At 46.8% G+C, this 25,255-nt stretch overlaps 1 protein-coding gene across 2 annotated transcripts in view; it reads right to left on the bottom strand.

Annotated features, from left to right (window-relative positions):
- Window positions 1–25,255, bottom strand: part of plxnb3 (plexin B3) — an 88,274-nt gene that overhangs the window by 50,724 nt on the left and 12,295 nt on the right. The window contains exon 2 of one of the 2 annotated variants that reach the window (XM_061735716.1): window positions 17,006–17,145. The gene's annotated coding sequence lies outside the window, so the exon portion shown is untranslated. Of the gene's footprint in view, window positions 1–3,300; window positions 3,409–17,005; window positions 17,146–25,255 lie in introns of those variants that run through there. The other variant, XM_061735717.1, reaches the window with a different exon arrangement.

The following is a 25,255-nucleotide window of genomic DNA, read 5'->3' on the forward strand; positions in this document are numbered from 1 at the left end:
GGTTCTTTTCTGGTCTCAGCAGCTCTGAACCTTCACAGACTGAATACTGATCACTGCTGATATGAAATATTCATAACTACAACACTTTGATACTACCACACACACACACACATGTGTGTATGAGGGTAAATGTAAAGAAGTGATGGATGTTAATCGCATTGATGTAAATTCCATCAGTGAGTGTGAACACAAACCATTGTTGCTGCTTCCTCTTTAATTAGCTGAAAGTGGTTTGATCAGCTGAGATCTCTCTCTCTTTCTCTCTGACACACACACACACACACACACACACACACACACACACACACACACACACACACACACACACACACACACACACACACACGAGAAGGAAATCCCAGCCGCCCCCCTCCCCCCAGGCTATCAGAATAGATACATAAAATACAAGAAACCCCCCCAGAACAAACTGAGGGTTCACAGGGATCGTCAGCTGATGTTCTTCCCCCAGGTCATAACCCCCCCTCCCCGGGGTTCTGTGGGAGCAGCGACCTGCTCTTAAGGTCTTCAGATTCACCTGATCCCTGACCTGCAACACGGGCCCTGACAGCCCCCACCTGGAGCAGCTCAGAGCCCCCGACCCGCCCCCGCCCCTAAAACAATACCCCTCACAGCTGCTGCGCCACACCCCCACTGCATCACATGTTGTACTGGCAACACACAAAGACACGTCTCAAACAAGCAGGAAGGCAGAACAACATTAGAAGGAGTCAAACAGGAAGTTGACTTCGAAGATCTGGCTACCAGGAAGCCCCCCCGCCCTCTCCCCGGCAGAGCTGCACCTTCCTCGGTCAGGGAGGAGGAGGAGGAGGAGAGGTTTTGTTAAACACACACACGGAGAACAGAGGAAAAGCTCCAGGATGGGTTTATGAGGGCAGAATTTTACCAGATTAAAACAAGGCTTTGAAGAGGAGGGGGTTGTAAACAACAGCAGCAACAGAGGAGGGGGAGGAGGGGCGGAGAAATTTAATGAGAAGACAAACGGAGGGAGGGGATCCTTTTATTCAACTATTTCTGTAGCAACAATAAGGATGAGGAGGAAGCTGAGGCTTCATCATCTGCAGATAAACATGGAGCTCCCACCCAGACAAAGCTCCAGCCCACTGAGCACCGCCCTCACGCCCAGCACCCCTGCAGCTGGACAAGAACCCTGGGGGAAGAACCAGATGAGCAGAACCAGCTCCGGATGAGCAGAACCAGCCCCAGATGAGCAGAACCAGCACCAGATGAGCAGAACCAGCCCCAGATGATGGAGTGGGGATGAGTGGAGGATGAACAAGGATCTTATGGTGATATTTTAAAACTCAGTGAACGAAAGCGATGAGAAGTTTCCTGGTGAAGATCTTGGACACCTTTTGAACATAAACACACAACCGTTCAGGGTAAATAGATGGGGTTGCAGACGTCTTTTTCCGTTTCTTTATGATCTCCTCCTCCATCTTCCCTCATGACACCAACAGTGATGCCTCCAGACCTTCAGTAGATGTTGCTTTTCTGCAGAGTGGACGTGTTTCAAAGGGTGTCTGAGGTTTATATCAGACTGTTTGCACATCCTCTGCTCTGAAAATGCAAAACAGCAAACCATGGTAGCTCTGAGCTTCTAGCAGTGTTGCTGTTAACCACAGGAAGTCTGGAGGCAACACTTGAGCAGCTTCAAACCTTCAGATGCTGAGCTTCCAGGACAGAAACATCCTGACACTGGTTCCAGCTTCTGTCAAGTCAGAGCTGCCTCATTTTCATGTTAGATTTCTGCCCCGCCACATCTCTGCTGCTGCAATGACCACTTTCCGTCCAAAACAAAACCAGGTCAGGCCAGAAGTCTGAACTTCTGCTCATGGCTCAGAGACGAGTGGAGTCCAACAACTTCATAAACAAATGGGAGGTCAGCTGACAACAATCTGCTACTCAGCACCACTGGTCCAATTCAGTTACTGTCCAACACCGATTTGCAAACAAAGGCCAATCAAAGCACTTTACGTGAAAACAAAAGTTCAGAACGATTTAGTGAACTTCAGTTAGACATCTAACATAGTCAAAACGCGACTGACTTCACTATTTTGCAGTAGTCCGGAGGATCTCTTGTCTCTTCATTTCATTTCAATATCCTCCTTCAATCATCTCCAGAAGCTCCAGAACAGAACCAGCAACACATACAACCTAAATTCCCCAGAGGTTGGAGCAGTGTGATGTTTATGGCTGTGGAGAATCTCCTCCTCTTCTAACATGCTCCTCACTCCACCTAGGGATCTCTAGGACAGAATCATGTCTGGTTTTAATGCAGAGCTGCCTGAGGACCAGAAGACCACCAGATCCAGTTCAGACCTTCAGCCTTGTTCCTGGAACAGGGATTCCTCCTGAAACCCTGTAGATGGAGGGATCTTCAGTCTTCAGCGTTACGTTGAGGAACATTGTCCTGAAATTGTTCCTAAATGTTTAGATACAGTCTCAGATTGGCGAACTTCTCTCCATCTCCAGAAGTTCTGTCTCTCTTAAATGCTCACTTTTCTCTCAGTCATGTGACGACCTGCTGAAAATGAACCTGATTAGTTGTCAAACGCTCCTACGGTTGGATTTGGTTTGTGTGAATTACTTTTCCAGCCTTCAGCTGCTCCTGTTCCAACTTTTTACTGATGTGTTGCTGCTTCAGATTTCAAACTGAGACAGTAAATTCATGAAATCTGATGTTATTTATGTTCTAGTGGTAATAAAATATGGATGTTTGAGATTTGGAAATGGTCGTGTTCTGTTTTCCGAAGCGTCCCAACTACTTTGGACCAGGTGTTGTAAATCATTGGAGTTTAGGTGTAGAAGCACGATCTAATAACTTCTCACCTGCAGAGTAGGGGCTGCAGATAATGACTATTTTATAGTCAATAGATCTATCGATGATTGAAATGATTCATCAACTAAGCTACTAGGTTTTAAAATCAGCGGAGAGGATGCAGAGGATAGGATTAGGACTGACCCAAACCCTTACCCAGACTGACCCAAAGCTTCATCAGACTGACCCAAACCCTCACTCCTGAACTCAGAAATACCAAATCAGGACTTTGATTCCAAAACCCGAACAATCAAGACACACTGAGATTAAAATTTACATAACAATGTAACTCAGCGACCTTCCAGAGACAAAACAGGACAGAAACTTCAGGGAGAAAGAGTGAGAATCGAGGTCTCTCGACCACTCACCTAATTAACTCAGAGCTTCATTAACGAGGCAGCTGTCAATCAGGGCCTGAGCAGCACCAGAGAAATGCACATGACAGAGAGAGAGAGACTCACCTTCGTCTTTCTTTCATTCCAACAACAGAGAGTGAGAGAGAGGACGAGCGAGTACTAACACAGATGGAGGGGGGAGGGAGGGAGCATTGTTCTGAGACGGAGGGACGAGCCACACAGCGCAGGGAGAGAGAAAGAGAGGGAACCCCCAGTAGGAGTGGAGAGGTGGGACCTGACCATGTGGAGGGCGTGGCGAATCTCATGAATGTTTAATGAGAGGCTTCAGGACTGAAGTTGAAGAGAGGGAGGGGCAAAGAGAAGTAGTAAATCAGGCCACGCCCCCTGACTGGTGCAGCTGCTCCGACCTTTAAAACCCATGAAAACAGTCTGGAGCCAGTAATAACACACCAACGACACCAGTCTGCTGCAGAGCGCCAAAATAAAAGCACAACGGTGCAAAAGAGCAGGGTAACAGTCATCAGAGTTTGAACTGAACACATTACGTCTCCAGACGTTTCACATCCCAGAAAAAAGACATCCATGCCGTAAATGGGCGGAAATTGGGGGGAAACCTGAATCCCCAGGACCATCAGGAGGGAACCTGTACCTCTAGTATCCAAAGGTAACGACCTGCTGCACCTCCAGAACGCACAGGAGGGAACCAGAATCTCCAGAACCATCGGGAATGAACCTGAACCTCCAGAACCAACAGGAATGAACCTGGACCTCCAGAACCCTCAAGAAGGAACCTGGATGTCCAGAAAGGGACCTGAAGCCCCAGAACCATCAGGGGGGATGCTGAACATCCAAAACCATCAGGAGGGAACCTGAACCTCAAAAACCATCCGGAAGGGAACCTGAACCACCAGAACCATCAGGAAGGAACCTGGACCTCCAGAACCCAAATGTTAGAACAGATGGACCGCAACTCTGAGAGCAGCTGCTGTAACATCTGTCCGTCAGCATCAGGACCAAAGCGGTTCAGCATCGCACCTCCAGACATTTGTCTCTAGAGAAACCACTCCTCCACAGTCTCTGAGTCCCCATCTCTTTGATTCTCCTCCATCACTAATCCCAGTGTGTGCACCAGTGCATGATGGGAACCAGCTGCTACATTGTCCTTGTGCTCTGCAGCTCCAACAGATGCAGGACCTCCTGCTGCAGACCATTCATTTTCTCTCTGATGTGATGTCATCTGCTTCTTTCTATTGTTCCTTCTTTCTTGTACTCCTTCAACTAGAAATGCATATGGATTTTATTCATTTTTCCTTTTTTGGTAAATAAAATCCATCTGCACTGCTCGTTGATGCTGATTAGATATCAGTGATTAACAGGCTCAATGTCCTGTTAATCCCTGGAATAAACTGGTTTAAACAATGTAAACAATGCAACCGCAGATTTGAATAAATAGATGATTACAATCGTTACGCATCACACTGGCCACGGTTGCATGATGTTTTTTAATTCGGAATTAATTATTCCGAATTAAATAATTCCGAATTAAACTATTTTCCTTCGAGTTTACATGGAAATTGTTGTGCCACGAGCCCCTCAGCCAGCAGCCAGCACAGCTGTGGCTGATTCCAATCAGCCCAGCTGCTCCACCATCAGAATCAAGGGCTGCCTACATAAGCTGCTGAGAGACGACACCCGGCGCTTAGACGTTGACTTCTGTGGCAAGTACCTGCAGCAGAAAGTTTAGGCTCTGGTGTTTGTGAGATTTTGTGGATCTGCTATTTTTGGTTCTAACTGTTCTTTCCTTGTGTTCCAGGCTCCCTCCAGTCAATCCAGTGTCTCCCTGCTCCACCGTTCCACCCACCTCCCCCGGATTGAGTTTATTCATTAAATCCTTTGTTTTGCAACTTCAGTCTCAGTGTCTTTGCTTTTGGGGTCCCTGGCACATTTGGCTGTTTCTGTTCTCGAGTGAGCCTAACAGAACGTCTAAGACAACATGAGCCAAGCCGGGGCTCCAGGGGCAGAGATACCTCCAGAATTACGGGAGCTGGTGTTTGGTCAAGCTACTAAGCTTTCTGCACTGCAGCAGGAATTAAAGAAGGCCTTCCCCACTGTCCAATCCCAGATTGCGGATCTTGAGAAGACATCTCAGTCCACGGTGGGTACTGTGACTGCCCTTTCGTCCCAGATTAACTCTTTATCAGGGGCCTTGTCTGGCATACAACGGTCCTTGGATGACCTTAGAGACCAAGTCTCCGCCAGCAGAGGCCCTAGCCCCAGTTCTTCCAACCTGCCTGCAAACCCAGTCCTTCCTGCCCACCAGCAAGCTCATTCAGAGCCCGGCTTAGTCAGCCCTAGGCCGTTCAATGGAGATTTTGATCAGAGCAAGGGCTTCTTGGCCCAATGTGAGTTACTTTTTACTCATCAGCCTTCGAGATACTCTTCTGATGGGTCGAAGATTGCCCTGGTCATGTCTTTGTTGGTCGACGACGCCCTCAGCTGGGCTATTGCCGCAGTAGGGTATAACCCAGCCTTTGCCATCAACTACAGTCAATTCAAGACTGAGTTTCAAGCAGTGTTTGATCACCCTGCAGACGGCCAAGACGCTTCGAGCCGTTTGCTAGCTATCCGCCAGGGGTCACGTTCTGTGGCCCAGTATACACTGCAGTTTCGCATCCTTGCGGCGGAGAGCCGTTGGAATGACCACGCCCTGCTGAGTGCATATCGCAAAGGTCTGAATGATTCCATTAAGGATCTTATTGTCCGTGACAGTCCAACAACCCTCAACGAGCTCGTATCCCTGGCGCTCAAGATGGACACCCGACTCCATGAGCGCCGTGCCGACCAACGCAGGCCCAGCCGCTCTGCTTTGGTGTCCCATGGTGCGTCGTTTTATACAGCAAGTCCAGACCCCCATTCACTCATGCTTCCCCCTACTACATCCGGGCCTGCAGAACCCATGGAGATTGACCGTTCGCGCCTCTCACGACACGAGAGAGAACAGAGAATGTCCAACCAGCTGTGTCTCTACTGTGGGGAGTCGGGACATTACATCCGAGCCTGTCCGACCCGCCCAAAAGGTCCAGCTCGCCAGTAGGGGCTATCCTGGTGAGCAAGGCAACTTCTCCTCAGCCCAAGAATAGTCCCAACCGTCTTTTTCCCGCTACTCTCTCCTGGGACCAAGAAACGCTGTCTGTTAGTGCCCTCATTGATTCCGGTGCGGACGAAAGCCTCATGGACATCTCCTTAGCTCGCCAGGCGGGCATCCCTTTAGTTCCCCTGCACCGCACTCTGTCACCCCGGGCTATCGACGGGCACTCCTTGGGTAAAATCTCTTATTCCACTGAGCCTCTCACGCTCACTCTTTCGGGTAACCACTCCGAGTCCATCCGCTTTTTCGTTCTTCATGCTCCCACTGCGCCCCTGGTGTTGGGTAGACCCTGGTTGGAGAGGCATGAACCGCACATCTCCTGGGCCTCTGGTCGGATCTTGGGTTGGAGCACTGCTTGCCATGCGGCCTGTCTGCGCTCCGCCTGGTCTCCTCCCGGTGGTCCAGGTTCCATGTCCTCTCCACCTGATCTCACTGGTGTTCCCCCTGCTTACCATGATCTTGCCCTGGTGTTTAGCAAAGATAAAGCCTTATCCCTTCCCCCTCACCGGCCATATGATTGCGCCATCGACCTCCTCCCCGGGGCACCCCATCCTAAAGGGAGACTCTACAACCTCTCCCTCCCGGAGAAGGAGGCGATGCGCAACTATATTGCGGAGTCCCTGCTCTCAGGCATTATAAGACCATCGTCTTCTCCCCTCGCGGCAGGCTTCTTTTTTGTGGCTAAGAAGGATGGCGGCCTGAGGCCATGTATTGACTTTCGAGGTCTTAATAACATCACAGTGAAAAATAAGTATCCACTTCCCCTTATCAGTTCCACTTTCGAGCCACTGACTCATGCCCGGGTGTTCACCAAGCTTGATCTCCGCAACGCCTATCACTTAGTCCGCATCAGGGAGGGCGACGAATGGAAGACGGCTTTCAACACCCATCTCGGCCATTTTGAGTACCTGGTTATGCCTTTTGGTCTCTGCAATGCCCCGGCAGTCTTCCAAGCCCTCGTGAATGATGTTCTAAGAGACATGCTCAACATCTTTGTGGTGGTTTACCTGGATGACATTCTCATCTTCTCCAGGTCCTCGGAAGACCACCACCAGCATGTTCGTCTAGTTCTCCAGCGGCTGTTGGAGAACCGCCTCTTTGTCAAGGCCGAAAAGTGTGTTTTCCACGCGAACTCTGTGACATACCTTGGCAACGTAGTCGAAGCTGGACAGATGCGTGCTGATCCAGCCAAGGTCAGGGCAGTGGAGGAGTGGCCGCGTCCCACCGACCGGACTCATCTGAGACGCTTCCTGGGTTTCACCGGATTTGTTCGGCGCTTTATCAGGGGATTCAGTCAGATCGCTGCCCCTCTCAATGCTCTGACCTCCATCTCACGCCCCTTTTCCTGGACACCCGAAGCCGAGGCAGCCTTCTCCAAGCTCAAGGGCCTGTTCTCTACGGCACCTGTGCTCATCCACCCAGATCCTGCGAGACAGTTCATTGTGGAGGTGGATGCTTCGGATTCAGGTATCGGAGCCGTTCTTTCCCAGCGGTCGGAGGAGGACCAAAGGATGCATCCGTGCGCCTATTTCTCTAGGAGCTATGCGCCTGCTGAGAGGAATTACGACGTGGGTAACAAGGAGTTGCTCGCGGTCCATGACGCGCTGAAGGAATGGAGACACTGGTTGGAGGGAGCGAAGCTGCCGTTCGTCGTGTGGTCGGACCACAAAAATCTGACCTATTTGCGGACGGCGAAGAGGCTGAACTCCAGACAGGCCCGGTGGGCCCTTTTCCTAAGCCGTTTTGATTTTACACTCACTTACCGCCCGGGCTCCAAGAATGTCAAGGCTGATGCGCTTTCCCGTCAGTTCTCTGTCGAAAACCCTACTGTCCAAGAGAGTTCTGACACCATCCTTCCGCCTGCCCAGGTAGTAGGTGTTGTCACCTGGGCCATCGACTCCGTGGTAAGAGAGGCCTTACAGGCCCAGCCGGACCCGGGTAATGGTCCTCCGGACAGGCAGTTTGTTCCTGACGCAGTCCGGCCTCAGGTGTTGGAGTGGGGTCACTCTAGTCGGGTGGCCTGTCACCCCGGGGAGCGCCGGACAGCGACCTTCATCAGCCAGAGGTTCTGGTGGCCAACCCTTAAGAGGGATGTCAGGGAGTTTGTAGCCGCCTGCACCATCTGTGCTCGGAGTAAGGCTTCCCATCGTCCTCCGGCAGGCCTTCTGCAACCCCTTCCCATTCCTAGTCGGCCATGGTCTCACATAGCCATGGACTTCGTGACGGGGCTCCCTGTGTCTCAGGGCTGTGACACCATCCTGACCGTGGTCGACCGGTTCTCAAAGTCAGCCCACTTTGTTCCTCTCCCCAAACTCCCTTCTGCTGCGGAAACCGCTGACCTCCTCGAACTCCATGTCGTCCGCCTTCACGGAATTCCTTCCGACATCGTGTCTGACCGTGGTCCCCAGTTCGTCTCCAAGGTGTGGCAGGCCTTTTGCAAGGGAATTGGAGCCACAGCCAGCCTCTCCTCTGGGTACCACCCGCAGTCTAACGGGCAGGCAGAGCGTGCCAACCAGGCAGTCGAGGCAGCCCTTCGCTGCGTTGCCTCCAACAACCCCGCTTCCTGGGCCAAGTACCTCCCTTGGGTGGAGTATTCCCTCAACACCATGGTTTGCTCTGCCACCGGGATGTCACCTTTTCAGTGCTCGCTGGGTTATCAACCCCCTCTGTTTCCCCAACAAGAGCTGGAGGTGGCTGTACCGTCCACCAGGGCACACCTCCGCCGGTGTCGTCGCATCTGGAAGACTGCCCGAGCTGCGCTATTCCGCGCTTCTGTGCGTGCTCAGCGTGGTGCAAACCGGCGGAGAGTGCGTGCCCCCCTCTACCAGCCTGGCCAGAAGGTTTGGCTGTTGGCCCGGGACCTACCCCTCCAGACGTCCCAGACGTCTACTCGCAAGCTGAATCCCCGTTTTGTTGGTCCATACACGGTGAGCCGCATAATCAGCCCTGTTGCGGTCCGTTTGGATCTCCCTCCCGCTCTCAAGGTTCATCCTGTGTTCCATGTGTCCCAGCTTAAGCCAGTAGCCACCAGCACTCTGTCTCCCCCTGCGTCTGCTCCTCCGCCCCCTCGGGTCCTAGCAGATGGTGACCCTGTTTGGACGGTTCGGAAGCTGCTCGCTGTTCGTCGTAGGGGACGGGGTTTCCAGTACTTGGTGGACTGGGAGGGCTTTGGCCCTGAAGACCGTATCTGGGTGCCCCGGTCCTACCTTGCAGACCCTTCCCTGTTGGACGACTTCTACCGGGACAATCCGGGTGCTCCGGGTCGGTCGTCCGGTGCCTCCCCTCAGGGGGGGGGTACTGTTGTGCCACGAGCCCCTCAGCCAGCAGCCAGCACAGCTGTGGCTGATTCCAATCAGCCCAGCTGCTCCACCATCAGAATCAAGGGCTGCCTACATAAGCTGCTGAGAGACGACACCCGGCGCTTAGACGTTGACTTCTGTGGCAAGTACCTGCAGCAGAAAGTTTAGGCTCTGGTGTTTGTGAGATTTTGTGGATCTGCTATTTTTGGTTCTAACTGTTCTTTCCTTGTGTTCCAGGCTCCCTCCAGTCAATCCAGTGTCTCCCTGCTCCACCGTTCCACCCACCTCCCCCGGATTGAGTTTATTCATTAAATCCTTTGTTTTGCAACTTCAGTCTCAGTGTCTTTGCTTTTGGGGTCCCTGGCACATTTGGCTGTTTCTGTTCTCGAGTGAGCCTAACAGAAATAGTAATTCCAAATTGAGGTTTACATGGAAAACACGTTTGATCGGCTTTATCCAATTCCGCTTAAGGTCTGGGGGTTGGGAAGTGCTCTGATTGGATAGAGGGGCGGACCGGAAATTACGTCAACCGGAAATTACGTTTACCGGAAGAAAAACAAACTTGGCCGCTTAGCCGCTACAACTTTGAAAAGCCAGTTCCACAGTGTATGCTTTTTCATCTGAGCTGTTAGTCTGTTAGAGGGGTGTGGCTTACTGACAGGTGGCTTCTACAGTTATCTTGGTTGCTTTTGTTTATATATATATATATATATATATATATATATATATATATATATATATATATATATATATATATATATTAAGGCTGGGACTTTAGCGCGTTCATTTCGATTAATTAATTACAGAAAAAACAGCGCGCTAGAAAAAATAGCGCATTTTAATCGCATTAGTTTTTCCCCCTCGGAACGTTTCTCACCGGACGACTTTCACACGGACGGCGCACCAACCAACCAGACCCTTGAGAGAGAGGCTGCATCCGAAATCGCATACTTCCACCCTAATGATATTTACTGATATTTACTGATATTTACTCAAAAGTGTGCCGAACTTAAGTATACTTTTTAGTATATACTTTTTAGTATGGCATTTCGGACGCACCAAGAGAGTTATGACACTTACGTCGACTCCCATTGTAAGCTCCGTGGCGAGATCAAAGCGTTTTACAACTCTCTCTCTTAAGGTTCTGCAACCAACGTGCATTGACTGTTACGGTGAAGTGCGGCCGTCGTCATAACACAAGCTAAGTTGTTGAGATGAATGAAGTCGCAGACAAAAAGGGTCTTGTTGGTCCCGTGGATGGGAAATTTTGTTTTAAAAAACGGATAGATGGAAGCGTGCTCTGTTTTCTAATGTGTTTCCATGTTCTGGAATGTACTTGAAACAGTTGAAAGTATTTTGTTATATTTAAGTGTTGTTTACAGAAGGTCCTTGACTATAGGCTACCTGTCTCATTCAATGTGCATACTGCATATATTTCATTTACTGCACTTTATAGCAAATTGCACTGATTTGTTCTTGGTGAAGCACCACCTTGATAAAAAATAAACTGTTTCATAAATTGAACATATGTTTTCACTAGTCAATCATTCACTCGTATACAAAAATCAATTTGAAACAAACAAAAAAAGGAAATCTCATTGTTCTCAGGTCTAAAATTGATATGCGATCAAATTGCGATTAATTGCAATTAATTAATTACAAAGCCTGTAATTAATTTGATTAATTTTTTTAATCGAGCCCCAGCCCTAATAAATATATATATATATATATATATATATATATATATATATTTATAAATAAAAGAGCTACAAATTTACACTATACCTAAACACTAATTTTCAGTAGCAGCTCTGAAAACGTCCTTTCAGTCCATCCCCAAACCCAGTCGGTCCCGATCGGCCCGGGTGAGTCCTGGTCCGTCCTGATCAGCTCTGTGTGTTCCTGCAGGTTGTCTAGTTGGTTAACAGCTGACGGGTCACAGTGGGGCATCGCAGCGTGTTTGGGTCGTCATAGCAACCACAGAATGTTTAATGTGACGTGAAGAGTGTCTTAGTGTGTGTTATCAAAATCATCTTATCTATGAACACACACACACACACACACACACACACACACACACACACACACACACACACACACACACACACACACACACACACAGAGCTGGTCAAACACGCATGTGTGTGTAGGAGCTCAGCTGGGACTGTTTGTCCACCTCTCATCAGGAGACTCATGTTATATTAATCACACACACACACACACACACACACACACACACACACACACACACACACACACACACACACACACACACACACACACACACACACACACACACACACACACACACTGTTTCTGTTTACATACATTTGTCTCTTTGTGTCTCTGTCTTTCTGGTCGACCCAGGGTGGAATCTTCCACACCCAGCTCAGGGTCCGGGCTGGAACCAGGTCTTGGTTCTGGTTCTGGTTGAACCTGAAGGTTGAGTTTGGGAGTCCAGCTGGTGTTCATGTTTCTGCATGAACGCCACGTCATTCTGTCTAAACCCACAGTTGACGTCATGATGTCGTGATGCGAGAACTCGCTGGAGGAGAAACAAAGGAAGGACGGAGACCCCAATGACTGCTGGAGACGCCCTCATACTGCGTCTGATGCCAGATCTTTGAGTACTGAATGACACCGAATTACTCTTGAATCCTTCATAGGGTCCTCATCAATGCAACGAGAACACCGTCTGCTCAACGCCGCCGTGTTCCTGTCAAGGTTCTGCGTTGAAGTCTATGAGAGAGGATGTTAGAGATGGAGATGACCGATGATGAGGACCAGGATCTGTAGTCATGTGGACTCTGTTCTGATCTGTTGTGGTGAAGACAGACCCGGGACTCTGTTCACTGGTGGATCCACGTCCCTCCCCTCACCTAAGGAACTGTGGGTAGTGACTGACAGAACCAGATGGATGAGGTTCTTCTGCAGGGGGGCTGGACTCTCCCTCAGAGATAGGAGAGACTCGGAGTCACTGCTGCTCCACCTCCAGAGGAACCAGGTTAATCTGGTTAGGATGTCTCCTGGACGCCTCCGTGGGGACATGTTTTTGATTTTATTTTGGGTATGTCCAACAAGGAAACCAACAGGAAGACCCACATCAAACTGTCCCATGAATGGAGTTCTGTTCGCATCATGATCAAATCTGTCTTCCACCTGTGGAGCATTCAGCCACGTTTCGTGGTTAAAGTTGTTTGGTTCTGCAGATTCGACTCTGATCTGAGATCAGATCTGAAACACACACAGAATGTGGTTTCACAAACAAAAGAGAGCATCCTCTAGCCCGGGGGGCGGGGCTGCCTTCCCATTTTGTCTACATTTATTTTTATTCTGACATTGTCTGAATCTTTTTGGGTGTGGTGTGTGTCTGCTGTCTGTGCTTCAGGTGTGTGAAGTTTTCCTGCAGAAACAAAGGATGAAGGACGAGTGAAGAGGCTCCAACGGGGGAGATGGGGGGTTGTAGGGGGAGTAGGGGGAGGGGCGGGGTTAGAGAGCGTGAAAAGCGTTGAGACGAACCAAACAAGCAGAGTGATGGATGGGGGGGGGGGTGAAAGGTGAGGCGCAGTAATTGGGAGGAAACATGTTGGGATGCATAAGTGCGTATGTGTATGTGTGTGTGTGTGTGTGTGTGTGTGTGTGTGTGTGTGTGTGTGTGTGTGTGTGTGTGTGTGTGTGTGTGTGTGTGTGTGTGTGTGTGTGTGTGTGTGTGAGAGAGATTTGTTTACTGAAGCATCATGACCATCACCTGATCGCTGGTCACACAACCCGCCATCCTGCAGTGATGAAAGACACTGAAAGACCTGAACGAGTCACAAAACAGGTCTGAATTTACTGTCATGTTTCAACTGTCCTTCCACTCCCATATCAACATCACCATCCGGTCTGCTAACTTCCGACTTCATAACATAAACTGACTCCGCCCCTCCTTCACTGTCCACACTGCTTCCATCCTTGTCCACTGTCTTGTCACCTCCTGCATCGATTACTGCAACTCTCTCCTCTTTGGTCTCCCCGAGAGGTTCCTCCACAACCTCCAACTGGTTCCTAACTCTGCTGCCCGGATCATAACAAGAACCCCACCATTCCATCATATCACCCCCACCCTGCAGCAGCTCCCCTGGTTCCCAGTCTACCAAAAACTCAACTACAAACTCCTGTTCACCTTAAAGGCCATCCATAAACCCGCCCCACCTTATCGGTCTGACCACCTCCTGATCGCCACTCCGGCCCGCCCCACTGGATCATCTTCCTCCATCGAACTCAGCACCATGGACAGCTCTGCCCCCAAACTCTGGAACTACTAACCACCGGCCATCCTATGGACTCTCTTCCCATCTTTAAATCCAGACAGTAGACTCACCTGTTTAAGACCTACCTGCCTACTGAATCTCCACCTACAGTGTTCTTCATTTTTTTTACTATATCCTGATATTAGGGATGGGCGGTATGGACTAAAAAATGTATCACAATAATTTCTGGCATTTATCCCGATAATGATAAAAATGACGATAAAAAAAATACCAATTCAACTCCACCTTTGTAACAATAAATCTATCACGACATTCAGTCTTTGGAGCCCCGAAAACACTGCTCTAAAAGAATACTAAATGCTACTAAACTACCCCAATTAAATTGAATTAATAAAAACCAATTAAATGAGTACACCTGTACTGCATCTTCCTTCCTTCCTTCCTTCCTTCCTTCCTTCCTTCCTTCCTTCCTTCCTTCCTTCCTTCCTTCCTTCCTTCCTTCCTTCCTTCCTTCCTTCCTTCCTTCCTTCCTTCCTTCCTTCCTTCCTTCCTTCCTTCCTTCCTTCCTTCCTTCCTGTCGATTTAACGCAGAATCACCATTAATCCGGCTTTACACAAAAACGTCATCAACAGGAATTTATCGTTTTTAACCGCAAGATGACAAATTCTTACCGTGGGGAATCTTTTTGACGGTATATCGTGAACGGTAAAATATCGCCCATTCCTACCTGATATTATCCATTGTTGTTTTATTTGTTTGTTGTGAAGTGTTCTTGAGTGCTGGCATGTTGGTTACATGAGTGGTATGTTACTAACATACTGCTAACATGTCAGTAACATACCGCTCACATGTCAGTAACATACTGCTAACATGTCAGTAACATACCGCTCACATGTCAGTAACATACCACTCACATGTCAGTAACATACTGCTAACATGTCAGTAACATACCGCTCACATGTCAGTAACATACTGCTAACATGTCAGTAACATACCGCTCACATGTCAGTAACATACCGCTCACATGTCAGTAACATACCGCTCACATGTCAGAAACATACCGCTCACATGTCAGAAACATACCGCTCACATGTCAGTAACATACCGCTCACATGTCAGTAACATACCGCTCACATGTCGGTAACATACCTCTAACATGTTGTTAACGTACTACTAATAATGACAATAAAATATGCGGATTTCATTGTGATTGGATGAACGAAGCAAGAAATAGAGCCCATAATGTGATGAAAAATTTATACCCGACCAAAAGGTGGAGCTATGGAGTTCATCCAAGATAGTCATATCCACTTGTTAAGAATGGAACCCTGATTAAATGTACAGATTTTGGGTTGGATTGAACAAAGTATGTGCAACTTTTATGTTCATGGTGAGGACCAAACTTTGCCTCCCTCTCACGGCGACGCCCTTTGATGAAACGTTACAGTTTTCACTGTCAGTCATCATCAATGTCTTAACTACTGTTTGACCAGGTTTGAGATGTCTCAGCCCATCTCGCTTGGAGCACAGATGCATAGTAGAAGACAAGACATTTCCTCTTGCCAACAGGTGTTGCTACAACCGATCCTGAATATTCCACCATAGATGTCTTCAGGCTCAGTCTACAATCATCCACATTAGTTGTGGAACAGATCAAATCATGTATTGCTGAGTTACAGCCAATTGGTGTTTCATGGCGAGTCTTCAAAATGACCTCAAACTTCGCCGCATCATTACGGTCAAACCCTCTGGTAAAAACTTAAACGCTTCGCAATTTAGCGTCGGCCATGTGTCTAGATTGTACAAACAAAGTTTTGAGCCAATCCGATCAAATCTCTAGGAGTTCATTAAAGTACAAGCCTGGAAATGACCAAAATTCATTAAAAAATTATATTTTTTGTTCAAAATGCTGGACTTCTGTGTGAGTTAGAGAATGGGTAGAAAGGAAAGAAAAGAATAATAAAAAAAGAAAAAACATACTGCTAATACGACGCTAACATACTGCTAACACGTCGCTAACATGTCAGTAATATACGGCTAACATGTCTGAAACTACCGCTCATATATCATGTCAAGTAACATGTCAGTAACATACCGCTAATGTGTTGGTAACATACTGCTAACACATCGGTAACATACTGCTAACATGTCAGTAACATACGGCTAACATGTCTGAAACTACCGCTCACATGTCAGTAACATACCGCTAATGTGTTGGTAACATACTGCTAATACGTCGCTAACATACTGCTAACACGCCGCTAACATTCTGCTAACGTGTAAGTAACATATCGCCCACATGTTAGTAACATACCGCTAACATGTCTGTACCGCTAACATACAGCTAACATATTTATTTTTTTTTTTTTTTTTTTTTAAGATTTTTTGGGCTCTAGTGGCCCTTTATTGAAGATGCAGACTGGAAAGGGGTAGAGAGAGAATGGGGACGACACACAGCAAAGGTGCGCAGGCCGGGATTCGAACCTGCAACCGCTGCAGGAGGAGGACTGTAGCCTCAGTATATGAGCCGCTGCTTAACCCACTGCGCCACCGAGCGGCCCGAACATACAGCTAACATGTCGGTAACATACTGCTAATGTGTGGCTAACATACTGTTAATACATCGCTAACATACTGCCAACATGTTGGTAACATATTGCTAACATGTCGCTAACATGATGCTAATATATCAGTAACATACTGCTAACATGTCGCTAACATGATGCTAATATGTCAGTAACATACTGCTAACATGTCGCGAACATACTGCTAATATATCAGTAACATACTGCTAACATGTCGCTAAAATACTGCTAACATACTGCTAACATGTCGCTAACATACAGCTATCTTAGCTTTTTAGTGCATTACACTAAATAAATAAAGTTTTGTGAAATTGAATCTGCTCTCTCCATTCTCCACTGATCAGAGAACTCCTACACTTCTTCAAGCAAGTCCTAGCAGAAACTGAAAACAACTCTTAACATCAGTATGACATGCACCAATAATGACATCACAGTGAGATCATCAGCTCCTGTATGGTGGTTGTGAGCTCACAGGGTGCCATGGTAACCAGGAAGCATCTACAAGAAAGAGAGTTTTGACAGACCTGTGGAGGTGAGTTCCTATTGCGGCGACAATGCTGAAGCGTGAGGAAGAGGAGGAACTTTCCTCATCGGAAGACGTTTACTGAGGGACTGCAAACAGGCCGATCGAGCTTGGTCCAGGTTCTCATTCAGCTCTGGTCAGCTGTAAACAGACGGGACCACAAATAAATTCCACTGATAAATTAATATATTAATTTCATATCACATTTTATCACAAAAAAACAGGTGCTGAACCCGGGATGTCCAAATCCTGGACCCCGGTTTCTGCAGACACCAAAACCCAGGGGTCCCAGGGACCTGAGCTCCCTGAAGGTTTGGTGTAATTGGATTGGATCATGAATTGTGAAAATACACCTCAGGTTTCAGGATCTGATATCCTCTGAAGACTGATCCCAAGACCTGCTGAAACCAGGACCAATAGAGCTCAAACCAGGACCAGACACAAACACATCAAACCACAATGGACACCAGATTGGCATAAACCAGATCAGATCAGACTGTGAGGTCTCGTTAGTCCTGGGTCTGATAAAGACTAGGTTCCTGTTCCTTAAATCCTCTCACCACTGGGGTGCTGGTACAAAACCGAGTCAATCTGTTAAAATGTCCAACTTACAGCAGAACATGACATATTTACAGTGTAGTTCAGAAACCTGTTTTGGAATCAACAGATTTCACGTCCATGCCAACTGGACGGCGGGTTTAAGGTGGGCAGGTTCCAGCCAGCCTCCAGGTCTGCTGGTTCCACCAATTTTTGCAATAAATGGGGGTGGGCGGAGTCGGTTTTTAACATTGTGCTGTATCCTGTTCGAGGGAGGAGGCTTCGAAGCCACTGTTCAGGAACCTGTGGGTGACATCACAGGGGGCGTGTCCAGGTCTTCTGGAGGTGTGTGTTGAGGACGAGAGGACCTCCGCTCACTTATGTGATGATGTGGTTTTCAGATCTCACAGAGCCACACTTCACTCCCAACAGTACGTAAACATCATCTGTTGTTTGTGTTCTGTTGGGAAGAAAATATGTCGCCAACATCATTGGGATTGTGGTCAGAGATGGTTGTCCTGCAGTGGATGAGCAGAACTAAAACCATCTGAGCAGACCAAAGGTTCTCGTGGAGCACATGCCAAAGCTCCTGCTAACATCACTGACAGCTGATTGGACGGAGGTAGGGGAACCAGCGCAGACGGAACCAGGTGTGCTCATGACAGACGTCGTCGGAGTCTTTAGTGGACCGCTCCTTTACTGACCTCTCGTCAGCCAACTGCCATCAAGGTCAGCTCTGAGGTCACGTGATCAGTCACTTCCGGAGTGAATAACGAGTTAATGAGCCTTGCGGAGCACAGGCCATCAATCACAGCAGCCAATGATCGATGGTCCAAGCCAGCGGCTGTCCGTCCTCGTCATAATAGCTACTTCCTTTTTATGTGTTCACGGGAACATGCGTGTGGACACAGATGTGGGGAACCTTCTACACACATCAGGACTGAGCTGGACAGTCCCGGACAAGAAGTTAGTCTTTGTGTGCATGCAAAACCAAATATGAAAACAGACCAAAAGGACCCTGAAGTTTCAGAGAGGAGGTTTCAGCAAGTAGCTATTGATCATCCTCATTGATCAGCTGATCATCCTCATTGATCAGCTGATCATCCTCATTGATCAGCTGATCATCCTCATTGATCAGCTGATCATCCTCATTGATCAGCTGATCATCCTCATTGATCAGCTGATCCTCAGCAGGTGTTCAGAGATACTAATAAAGCAGAATATTTACCAGTTTGCTGGTCTGGAATATGAATTGTCTATTAACACAATGACAAGAGGGAAAGACATCAGCCATGGTCTCAGATAAGCAACTACTGCAGTACATCAATCTGAGAAGGATTCTAAAACCATTTACAAACTTTTACTATGTCCTACAGTGAGAAAGAGAACCCTTCCAGGAGAAGACGTCTCAACGGGCTACACCTCTTCTACTGACCAATAGGATCTGGATCCAGACCTGCAGTTACTCTACTGACCACTAGGGTCTGTATTAGGCATGTCCCGATCCGATCACATGATTGGAAATTAGGTCTGATAAAGTTGTCTCAGACTTGATAGAAATCGGATGTTGCAACCCGATCAGGGATTGGATATATATTTTGTTCTCATTATTTTTATAAGATATTTTGATTGATGGAAAAAATGCTAAACAGCTGGTGTATCAACAAGCAACTGATCCACGTAAGTTTGCCCGACAACGCTGCTAATATGAAGAAAGCTATGGGTGAGGTGGGGGTGCGGTTGTGTGGGCTGTATCACGTGAAGTGAGTTCAATAAAGTTTGTGGTGATCTGCGCATGCGCACAGCTATGTTACAGCGGAGGTAAATAAATAAAAGTTAAGTTACAACGGTGATTGAAAACTGAGCCAAAAACTGTGTAGTCTTCCTCAGCTGAGTGTTCAGAAAAACGCCACTGGCTGCGTCGCGCATTCTTGCCAACTTTGCACGAGGGCTTGCTTTCTCAACGCAGCGTGATGGACACCCGACTACCGCGAGGAAGATTGTAGGTCACTTTGAACACAAATGGTAAGAAGTAAGAGTACGGTCTAAAGAGCGCATTACTGGCCTTACTTCATGACACGGTTGCTGCCTGCTGGGTATTTTAAGTTGAGCTGCTGTTTTTATTTAATTCAAATTTATGTTTAAATTTGCAACATTTTACTAGTTAATAGTTGCACTATTATCACTTGATGGTTCAAGCTACCTCAAAGAGAACTGTACTGTTTACTGTAAGTGCTAAATGATCAAATAAGGTGAATAAAAAAACAATAGGGGACAACCTGGATCTGTTTATTTTGCATTTGTTCATTTTTTTTATGTGTTACGAAAGTATCGGATCAGGACTCGGTATCGGCAGATACTCAAAATCAAATGACTCGGAATCGGATCAGGGCCAAAAAAACCTGTTAGGGACATCCCTAGTCTGGATCCACTGACCTCCAGGATAAAATGTTCAGCTTTACAGCAGAAATAAACATGTTTATAGTCTGGTAAGGAAAACAGTTTTGGTCTCTCTAATTTCACATCCGGGACAAAAGGATGGGCGAAGTTTTATGCACCTCATCAGGCATTGCAGGCAATGCTGTGAAACAGCTAACTGTCGTTAGTGCGGACCTTCGGTGAACTGGATGGTGATCATCAGCTTGTACTTGTTGCAGCAGATAAGTCTTCTGATCAGGTCCCCTTCACAGTTGACCATGGGCTGGCTAGGCCTATGGTCACCATGTGACCGGCCTGTCACTCATCATACTACACTACAGTAACTGAGATATCAAGGGTCCTGGCTAGTCCTGCTTCCAGTTCTACTAGACCTGGTTTCAGTTTAGTGTTACGAAGCACTACTAGCATCTAAACTGTTAAATGTAAATATAAATGTACTATTTATATAGCACCTTACATCGACCTACAGGTGAACCAAAGTGCTTTACATGATAAACATACAATCAGCAAAATAAAACAAGAATAAAACATATGAACATATAAAACATCAAGTATAAAAAAAAAAAAAAGTGTCGCCACACTACTGGGTATTAAAAGCCACCCTGAATAAATAAGTTTTAATTTTAGATTTAAAAAGGGCCAGGTCAGAGATCGCACGTAACTCACAGGGGAGCTTATTCCAGAGCCTGGGGCCGGGCAACTGACCTGGGCACTTCCAACAAACGTTGGTTGGAGGATCTCAGAGCTCTGCATGCTCACGCACCCTTAAAAGCTCTGATAAATAAGGAGGGGCAAGGCCGTTCAGAGCTTTAAAAACAAACATTAAAAGTTTAAAATCAACTCTAAAACGAACAGGCAGCCAGTGAAGGGAATAGAGGACCGGGGTGATATGCTCTCGTCTGAGTGTGTTTGTTAAAAGACGGGCAGCTGCATTTTGTACTAGCTGAAGACGGCTAAAAGAAGATTGGGCGATGCCAACATAAAGTGCATTGCAATAGTCCAATCTGGAGCTGACTAGAGCGTGGACAGCTCTCTCCATATCGTGACGGCTCAAAAATGTTTTTACTTTGGCTAAAAGACGTAACTGATAAAAATGTGTCTTCACAACATTGTCCACTTGTCGGTCAACTTTTAAAAAGCTATCAAAAATCACTCCCAGGTCTCTAACTTTGGGACTGAAAGATCTGGACAAAGCGCTAAAGTCAGCCGTCACGGTGTCTCCAAACAAAATGCACTCCGTTTTGTCCTCATTTAAATGTAAGAAATGGTGTGTGCCAACCACTGCTTGATGTCAGTAATACATTCCAGCAGGGAGCTTTGTGCACTAGTCTGGCTTCAGTGGCAGATAGATCTGTAGATCATCTGCATAACAATGAAATGATGAGTTATGTCTGGCTATAATAGACCCAAGTGGCAACATATATATCGAAAAAAGAAGTTGGCCAAGAATAGAACCTTGCGGGTGTTCTGTTGTTGAAATGTGTTGCAGAAGTAATGTTTGTTAACAAATGAAACAAAAAAAGAGGAGACAAAAGGAAATAAAATGTCTCTACAAATGTGTGTGTAGCTCCAAGTTGTGGGTGTAACAGAAGCTGGTGAATGGAGACAGCTGCACTCCAAGACACCAATTATACACACACACACACACACACACACACACACACACACACACACACACACACACACACACACACACACACACACACACACACACACACACACACACACACACACTCTGGTGTCAGACTGTGGGTGGTATGCACTGACACCCAGTTATTCCTTGACTGTAATGTGAACTAAGAGCAGTCATTTAAAGGGACGGCGTCCCATTTAAAGCAGCAGGAAGTTGACAGACAGACTGCAGCTGGGGTAAGAACGTCTCCACCACCTCCGTCTGAAACATCAGGTGTCCACTTCCATCAAACACATACAGGCACAAAGAATACCCCTCCCTCAGAGTTGTCATGGATGTGAAATCAAACAATTGTTTTGAAATAGACTGTAAATATGTTTATTTCTGCTCCAAAGTTGGACATTTTAACCTGGAGGTCAAAGGAGACGGACTAATTTCTGCTTCCAGTCTACAGTGGCCAGTCGAGAACTGCAAACAATCTTATTCCCTCATTCAGAAGTTAGATGGTTGGCGCTTGCTTGTAACACCACTTTTTCCCACTAGAGGTGCACTTTGTTCTGTCTTATGTCAGGAACTCACATGTGTTTTGTCCCCATGTGGCCAGAAGTGGTGTTACTACATAGAATAGCTTTAATGTGGTTCTTGGGGGCTTCTTATTACTAATTCTGCTACTACTACTGCTCCTACTGCTACTACTAATTCTGCTACTACTGCTACTACTACAAATGTTTCTACTACTGCTACTGTTACTGCTGCTACTGCTATTACTACTGCAACTACTAATTCTTCTACTACTACAACTACTGATACTACTACTACTGTTGCTGCTGCTACTACTACTGCTACTACTACTAATTCTTCTACTGCTACTACTACTACTACTGTTATTGCTGCTATTACTACTGCTACTACTACTGTTGCTGCTGCTACTACTACTACTGCTACTACTAATTCTTCTACTACTACAACTACTGCTGCTACTGCTACTACTACTACTACTACTACTACTACTACTACTACTCCAGCAGATTTAGATGGTGCTGGTAAAACATTTCCCTTCGTCCTAAAGAGCTCTGTCCTAAAGACACATGTCCTCCATCCTACAGACCTCTTTCTCAAGTCTGTTCGTCATCATCAGCCATCATCTCATTATTTACTAATCATTTCTGTCAAGTTCTGAACCGTGTCCAAAGTCTCTATGGAGATGGGAGCTCGTGCATCCAAAAAAATATTACATAATTAAGGCGAACAGACAAACACAGGGACAGAAGGACAGAAGGGAGGGAGGAAGAAGAAAGAAGAGGCCGTCGGAGGGAGGAAATGGAAACAGTGGGGCAGTAAAAGCAGCTCATTGTGTCACACAGACAGAACTTCCGACTTTATGAAACACACACACACACACACATACTTACTGTACACACACAAACAGACATGTAAACAAACAGACACTTAAAAACACGCAAATACAAACACAAAAGCAAACAAGTAAACACACACGCAAACATACCTAACCGCACCTGAACTCAACCGGAACACAGACACGTGAATAAACCTGATTGTACATGAAATCAGGCCCATAAATGCACCTGAACACACCACGAACACCTGAACGCACATGAATGCACCTGAACGCACCACGAACACTTGAACGCATATAAATGCACCTGAACGCACCTCGAACACCTTAACACACATAAATGCACCTGAACGCATCTGAACACAGCCACGTGAATCAACCTGGAAGCCCCTCAAACACCTGAATGTACCTGAACGCACCAAAGCACAGGCACATAAATAAACCTAAATGCACCTCTAACACCTCAATGCACCTGAAAACAGGCACATAAATGCACCTAAATGTACCACAAACACCTGAACGCCCATAAATGCACCTGAACACATCTAAACACAGGCATATGAATCAACCAGAAAACACCTCAAACACTGAACGCACCTCAGCACAGGCACATAAATAAACCTGAACACACTTCAAACAACTGAATGCACTTGAATGCACCCGAACACATCTAAAAGCACCCTAACATAAGCACATAAATTCACCTGAACTAAATAAACCTGAACACACTTCAAACAACTGAACACACCTGAAATCACTACACAAACACTTAAATGAACAGGAACACAGGCACATTAATGCACTTGAATGCATCTAAATGCATCTTAACAGAATCGAGTTAATGCACTGGAACGCACCTGAACACAACTATAAATGCACCTGATTCTGAATGCACCTCACAAACACCTAAACGCACCTGCACATAAATGCACTTGAATGCATCTAAACGCACCTGAAAACAGGTACATGAATGCAAGCGAGTGCACCTCACAAACACCTGGACCTGTTTGGACCGATCCACAATCATTTATCACACTGAGGTCATCTGCACATAATCAAATTTGCTGCAGTCCATCAGCCCTAAAAACGCTGCTGCTGTTGTACAGATGTTCAGTTAACACCCACTTCCACTTGTTTCGGTTGAAAACAAATGAAAGACCGGTTCTGGCCGGTTCCAGTTGGTTCTTAAAGGCTGGGTCTGAAGGGTTCTGTCTGATTCTTGCAGGTTGGTTCTGACTAGTTAGAAGTCTTGAGTCTTCGGCTTCACTTCAATATCAAAGAGAATTTTCTATCACAGCCAATTACACACACACATAAACACACGCACACACAAGCACATGCACGTACGCACGCACACACAAGCACATGCACGTACACACACACACACACACACACACACACACACACATAAACACATGCACGCACACACGTCCACATAAAAACATGTACGCATACAGACACACACATGCGCACACACACACTCACATTTGTATTTCTATCATTCTGAGGTCCTGCTCCAGTCTTCATCACCATGGTTACTTTACTGTCTCCATGGAAACCTCAACCATCAGGGGGACTTGCCTAACTTTAACCAAGAGGAGGGTTCTCTGGTGTGTTCGGAGGTCTGGAAACAGAACCTGGTCAGATTCAGATCCTGGTCCAGGTATGATGACATCACAGTTCATTTGTGATGTTACAACTGAGCGTCGACCATCCAGGTTGAGTGTAATGAGGAACTACATTTGTAGTTTGTAGTTTTGAGTTCCTCGACTGGCCGCTAGAGGCCCCAACGGTGAGTTCATCTCCATGAACCTCGAGGTTAAAATGTCCAACTTTAATTGTTTGATTTCACATCCGTGATGACTCTGGAGGGTGAAAGTTTCTGTACCACGTCAGGAGAGTTTTAAATCAAGAAATAGATGTATTCCTAATATGGTTGATTGACAGTCTGTTTAGCCAATTGCTGGCCGTTAGCACCGTTAAGTCAACACGTTTAATGGTTTATCTCGCTGGAAACGTGTGACGGCAGCTCTGCAGATATTTTGGCTGAAGGAGCCGGGAGCAAAAAGCTTTGATTGATATACGGTGGGCATGTTTCCGCCAGCTTCCAAAGCTATTAAACCTGAACATCTGCAGAACCTGCACACCTGTAGAACCTGAACATCTGCAGAACCTGAACATCTACAAACATGAACATCTACAGAACCTGAACATCTGCAGAACCTGCACACCTGCAGAACCTGAACATCTGCAGAACCTGAACCACCTGCCCTGCTGATGGTGGG

The sequence above is a fragment of the Cololabis saira genome, chromosome 12 (genome assembly GCF_033807715.1).
Source record: "Cololabis saira isolate AMF1-May2022 chromosome 12, fColSai1.1, whole genome shotgun sequence".
NCBI lineage: Eukaryota > Metazoa > Chordata > Actinopteri > Beloniformes > Belonidae > Cololabis > Cololabis saira.